General features: G+C 48.1%; 1 non-coding gene across 1 annotated transcript; it reads left to right on the top strand.

Annotated features, from left to right (window-relative positions):
- The first annotated feature begins 6,031 nt into the window (after positions 1–6,031).
- On the top strand, positions 6,032–6,144 carry LOC146784430 (U5 spliceosomal RNA). Its single transcript, XR_014971048.1, has one exon. It is a non-coding gene; the product is annotated as a U5 spliceosomal RNA (small nuclear RNA).
- Positions 6,145–6,459: the final 315 nt, after the last annotated feature.

Here is a 6,459-nt window from a genome sequence, read left to right as displayed (position 1 = left end):
CACCGTTCTTTAGCCCACTCTGCCACCCCAGTTCAGACATGGCCATATGCAAATCAGTCTGACCCTGTGCCTCATGGGAACAGTCCAGCCCGAACTGCCAAGCCATGCCTTCCCTGGACCGGAAACAAGCTTCCTAGGACCGGTTTCTGGCATTTCAGCCGTCTTCAGCCAGGCTTGCTTGAATCCAGTGGCAAAGTGAGCAAGGGACTCACGTCTGAGCATACCCTGCCAACTTATGGCGAACAAAGCGGTACAAAAGGGGGTGGTGATGGACGGAGCATCAGAACCAATCAAACACTCACACCCAGTCAACAGATCTGGGTTTGATCCACCACCGTTCTTTAGCCCACTCTGCCACCCCAGTTCAGACATGGCCATATGCAAATCAGTCTGACCCTGTGCCTCATGGGAACAGTCCAGCCCGAACTGCCAAGCCATGCCTTCCCTGGACCGGAAACAAGCTTCCTAGGACCGGTTTCTGGCATTTCAGCCGTCTTCAGCCAGGCTTGCTTGAATCCAGTGGCAAAGTGAGCAAGGGACTCACGTCTGAGCATACCCTGCCAACTTATGGCGAACAAAGCGGTACAAAAGGGGGTGGTGATGGACGGAGCATCAGAACCAATCAAACACTCACACCCAGTCAACAGATCTGGGTTTGATCCACCACCGTTCTTTAGCCCACTCTGCCACCCCAGTTCAGACATGGCCATATGCAAATCAGTCTGACCCTGTGCCTCATGGGAACAGTCCAGCCCGAACTGCCAAGCCATGCCTTCCCTGGACCGGAAACAAGCTTCCTAGGACCGGTTTCTGGCATTTCAGCCGTCTTCAGCCAGGCTTGCTTGAATCCAGTGGCAAAGTGAGCAAGGGACTCACGTCTGAGCATACCCTGCCAACTTATGGCGAACAAAGCGGTACAAAAGGGGGGGGTCACAGGCATGGATTCAGTTGCAGGTGCGGACCTCCCAGGGGCGGGTGGCTGTTCCCAGAGCAAAGTGGGGGAAGACGGAGCCCTGCCGAACCAAGATACCAAGCTGTGGGCCGCGGTCATACCCACCGCGCTGCGCCCACCAGCAGTAAGATCAGGCCAGTGATGAGGGGGGGAAGGATCTGTGGACTCCAGTGCAGATCGTTGATCCTGGTCCTGGGGGCACAATGCGCTGCTTTCCCAGACCCAGGCGGCAGGCCCCAGCTACCACTACAACCGGTGCAGGAGGGGCAGAACTCCAGGCGAGCCCTGCAGGCACCGCATTAAGCGCCCAGTGGCCCCCCGGGAGGCGTGCAGGTATCGCCGCAGAGAGACAGGGCCCAAGTCATGAGAGCTTCACGGCAGCATTGGCCAAGCGGCCTCCGCCCCTGCACACAAGACAACGCAGCCAAGGTGGGCCCTCCATCGGACCTGCTGACAGGGAGCACCCGCTGCTAGGCTCAAGGATGGTCAGAGACAGCAGGACAGACCCGAGGCGGTCACTCCTGGGCTGCCACCCCATGCCTCCAAGTATCAGGGGCGAGTCAGGCCTCCCGGGTGTAGCCTCCTCGATCCAGCCCCCCCTGGGGGTCCGATGATCTGTCGGGACTTTGGGCCAGTCACACAGCTTAGATGGGGGGCACTCACCACCTGATCGGGGGGCCCATCAGTTCTCCGCAGCTCTTAGTGCCGCTCGTCCCAGACGCCAAATCCCTCGCCGTCCCAGTCCGGAGTCTTCAGCGCAGGTGGGGCATCCCAGGGGTCAGACAGGTGTTGCACCCACGCAGTCACCGAATGCTGCCAGCGATGCCTCCGCACCTTTGGCAGGACGCACGGCTCATGTGGGCTCGTTTCACTGTGGCAGCCCGGGGAGGGGCCGGGAAGAAGGCCGAGTTCAGGCCGGTGCACCAGTTGTGCTGCATCAGGTCCCCTCAGGCACTCGCCAGGGGTTGGGAGCACAGCCAGCCAGTGTTGGGAGCTTCTGGGGCAAGTCTCTTCCCCCAGGGACTCTGGTAAACCTCAGCAGGCACTCCCGGGCCTCTTCGCAGCTTGGTCTGCCATCTTGATCGCCACGCTGTGGGCCGCTAGTGACGTGATGGCTCCTGGGCAGATTCAGGCAGCTCGTCAGACCTCTAAGGGCTGCGTCTCCATCATGGGGAAGGGAGATCTCTTCGCCCAGATGTAGATAAGGCGTTGATGGCAGTGGATCTTGAAGTGGATGACGAAGGGGGCTGGAGCACTCTTAGAGTGCGACCGCCATCTTGACGCTCCAAGCCACCCAGGATTTCAGTCTTGAAGATTTTTAGCCCCTTTTCACAGCTTTGTAATAATTCCTCTTGTTCGTCAATTCCGGTATAACTCTGTGATTATTCTTATCTAGCAATATAAATATTGAATGATTCACCCTCCAGCCAAAACAGGCAATGTATCAGACTCTACTCATCGGACATTTTCTTCAGCAGAATCCCCAATGGGAAAGTCATTAATGGCCATTTATGAACCCCGTTGTGTCACTCTTGCAGAGCAACACCACTGAAAAATGAGATTTAGGAAGCCACACAAGTGCCTTCATAAATCTGGAGTAAAGCATCACAGCGCAAATCTCTGTGTTCCCTTACTCTGCACCAAGTAGGCTGTTCCCATACAACTCCCATAGTTTTTGGCACATTCCCAGATTTACTAGAACTGGTAAACCAGAAAATGCACCATAATGATACACCTCCTCAAGTGAGGCATAATGAGAAGAAATATCTTTATTTCTCCTCGTTATTTCTTCTGCAGCACACAAGAAATAGAAATGTGATTCTTGGGATTGTTTTTGTGAAGGAAGTTGCCCCTACCTGCACAAAACAATCCTGCAGGCAACACAGCAACCCTTGTGCAAGGGTGCCTGCATTGGCGCTAGGCAGCGAAAATGGCACCAGCACAGGGAAAAGGACAGGAATGCGTTATATTCTTTTAAATAAGGCACATTATTGCCATTTTTCTGTGCCACAGCACAACAAGGTGATTTACTGTACAGTGCCACGTTCTCATAAATATGCGCTAAGGTCAGAAAAGTAAGACCTTGAAAGGGACCTGCTATCCTGACAGGTTTGACCTCCTTCATCAATTTTGTATGCATAACTTTTTCAAGGACTTCAAATGTCAGCTCAGCATTTTTTATGTGGTCCTGTATATGGAATGCAGAATCCCACCACAAGACCATCTCTCAATGCTGCCACCTCCCTGACTGGGTATTTCTCCAGCGATGCGACTAAGGCCTCCATCGTAACTAGTGTATTCAACTTTTGCCACAGAATATCCCCTTTCCATTGGGGCTGACACTGGTATCATGTCCAATGAACCAATGTGTGCCTCCCAGTACACTTGCAGCAATAGTGTGAAAAACCGGGTGGGGACCTAAGACTGCCAATGCTACCAGCTTGTGTTCCTTCTAGCCCCTCCCACACACCCCACACGGATACAGCAGTGTTCCCACCACGTGGCCCTCCTTCTGGAAGAGATTGCTTTCGAGAAGTGTTAAAGTTCCTTCTCAGTCAAGAGTAAAACATCTTGACCTGATCCTTGAGCCTGAACCTGTGCACTAACGTCCTCAGCATCAGCAAGAAAAACTTATCTTGATGTATTCTCAGTTAGGCACTTTCACAAGTTTATAAACGGCTACAAAATGTGAAAAAAAGATTCATTTCGCATTCATTTTTACTGAACCTACATGTAATCAAATGGTGTGATAAGGCTGTTAGTCCATTTCTGTGTCCCAAAAAGATCGTTAGGTGCCCTTAATTGTAGGAACTGTGGAATAAATGTCCCGTGAGGCTGCTTTCAATTTGTACTTTCCACGTCGCCATTAAATCCACATCTAGAGAACCTTGCATGAGCTTTAGAGTGAGAAGGATCTCCATGGCAACGCAGAGCTTGCTAAGTTGGAATATGCTTCAGCAGAGGGTTTATATCTGTTCTGTTTGGAATAATTGGTGGCATCCGCCTGATGACTCACAATCATCTTCACATCATTAAGGATTTATTTGTAGACCTATTCAGCGTTGTAGATGCAGAAATCTTTGATGTGCGTTGGGCCCCTGTGTTGAAGAATACCAGGAGTTTGGAGATGATGAGGTGATTTGAACCCTGACTTGTGGAGCCAGCTGTCATATGGAACCATGCACCCTTTCCTTCAATGGCACGAGCCATTCAACTTGTGCAGATAATGGTTGTTGGTAGAGTGGACTTCTGATCTCGGATGGCTTGCAGTTGAAGGGTGTCCAGAAATGTTGTACCAGTTAATAAATGTTAGTTCAGCAGGCCAGGTAAAAACACTGTTATTGTAGCATTGGGGGGCTTTTTTATTTATAGAGGATTATTTATTAAGGTTTTTGCACGGCTGAAAGTGATGTATATCCCTGCATCGATTCACTTAAAAACAGACTGGCATAACATGAAATTGTGGGGTGCCCCAAGACTGACTGACATTGGAACTCTAAATTAATAACCCCTTAAAGAGGAATTTAAAGGAGGGTGGCAGCAGGAAGTATCAAACTTTGGTGGATATCCCGATCATCCACCATGCAGTTTTCCCTACTCTTATAGAAGGGAGGAAACCACGGTTTTCCCAGTGGTAGAATGCCGGTTGGCATCAATGTATGGATAATTCAGAACCAAATGGCGGTCCTAAGCAGGAAAAAATCATCATTATGATAGACATCACTTTTCGTTTTTTTTTCGAAAGGCAAAAAAATGTGCCTACTAGCCAGCCACGTCACCTAGGGGCATATGTATCAAACGATTTTGTATTCGCAAATGCTGCGTTTCGCAAAAAAACAGCATTTGCAAATACAAAATCGCAAAATGAGATGTGTGAGCCATTTTAGCATCGCATTATTAAGGAATCGCTAATTTTGTGATTTCTTAATTTTGCGTAAGCATTTAAGGAATCGCAAATTGCGATTCCTTAAATGCTATGTAACACACACCCAAGTTGTGCGATTTCTCTTTAAGAAATCGCAAATTACCACCAACTTCAAGTTGGTGGTAATTTGCGATTTCTTTGAAAAATGCACTTTTTGGCATTTTTCAAAGTGCCATGTGGCGCACATACATGCCCTTAGGGCATGTATGTGCACCATATGCGCACACATGCTAATTTCAGGGGTGCATCAGGGTGTCATTATGCGATTTATCAATGGTTGTTGATTACAAAACACTACATTGTAACATTTTGTGGTACCACATCCCTGCTCTTCCAGGGAGGGTATACACTATAAATATTAGTTTGCTTGGCTGAACGATTGGCGAACATGGTGTACCCAGTGACCTAAGGTAAGGGAACTGTAGGACAATCAATGAGTGGGGATCAAAGGGGCCGAGAACGGCAGGAAGGGATAGAATGAAGTACATGTCACAAGCTCTGTCCAGTGACTGCTCCTCCGCTAAGGCTGAGGAACATCACCCCACTTCTCTCAGAGCAGTGGAAAAAGGAAAATAAAATAATAATAACGCTATTGTCATTTTATTTTTTGTACTGGCAATGGGGTTATGTGAGGGCGGAGCTGGGGTCACAGGGAAGAGGAGTGGTTTGTGCACCATAAGTGCACAAGACAGTTTGGTCAGCCGACCTATGAAGGCCAGTCATGCGCATTTCTCTACCTAGCTGTATTTCACAGCCTGGTGGAGAAAAGCCTCAAGGCTCTCTGGCACTGTCTGAGCAGCCAAACAGTCTGCTCAGACCAATCACAACACTGTTATCATACTGGTGACAGTAGCGTTGGGATTGAGTTAGGGGAGCCTGTGTGCTGCCTGGAGCCAGGAAGAGAAGAGGACAGAGGAAAACCTGTGGCCTTAATCAGGTGAGTGTTTTTTTTTTAAATCTTTCACCCACTCCAACCCTCCCCATTCCATAGCAGCCGCCACTGGCTCAGTCTACAGTTAAATTGCCTAGAGCCAGACCTAAAACAAAACAAATAGAAAAGATAACAATATTTATTGTGGTGGAGAAATAAAACTTTGGCAATGTGATCAAGAGAATAATTACAGCTGAAGATGTGTAAAAATGTGTTTCCTCCAATACTCTGGTTTCTCTTCAAACCAAATAAATCGTTCGCCTTTTACTAAAGATTTCGGTTGAGAGGAACATTAAAGTGTTTCACACAATTGTTCCTCCATCATTTAAGTTAAAACCTTAAGAAACTGCATTTTTGAGAGATTTCAGTTTCAGCTAAAGTGTGACCTTTTTGAGCACAGTTGTTTGTTTTTGAGTACATATTTCTATTTGCTTGCAGTAACTTTCCATTTGGTAAACGATGATTAACTGCCGTCTCCACAAAGAACAGTTTACTGAACATGGAGATTAATTTATTATTGAGTCTAATATTGTTTGCTTTAGGAAGAAATCCTCTGTATTTTAAAAATGATTAAGAAGCAGCGTCGTTCTAGCAGAGGTACAGCTAAAATAAGATTAAAGAAACACGAATAAACTTAATTTCATTGATCAG

The sequence above is a fragment of the Triturus cristatus genome, chromosome 11, assembly GCF_964204655.1.
Source record: "Triturus cristatus chromosome 11, aTriCri1.1, whole genome shotgun sequence".
Taxonomy (NCBI): Eukaryota; Metazoa; Chordata; class Amphibia; order Caudata; family Salamandridae; genus Triturus; species Triturus cristatus.
The sequence above is the reverse complement of the archived record's forward strand: the minus strand, read 5'-3'. Positions and strand labels throughout refer to the sequence as shown.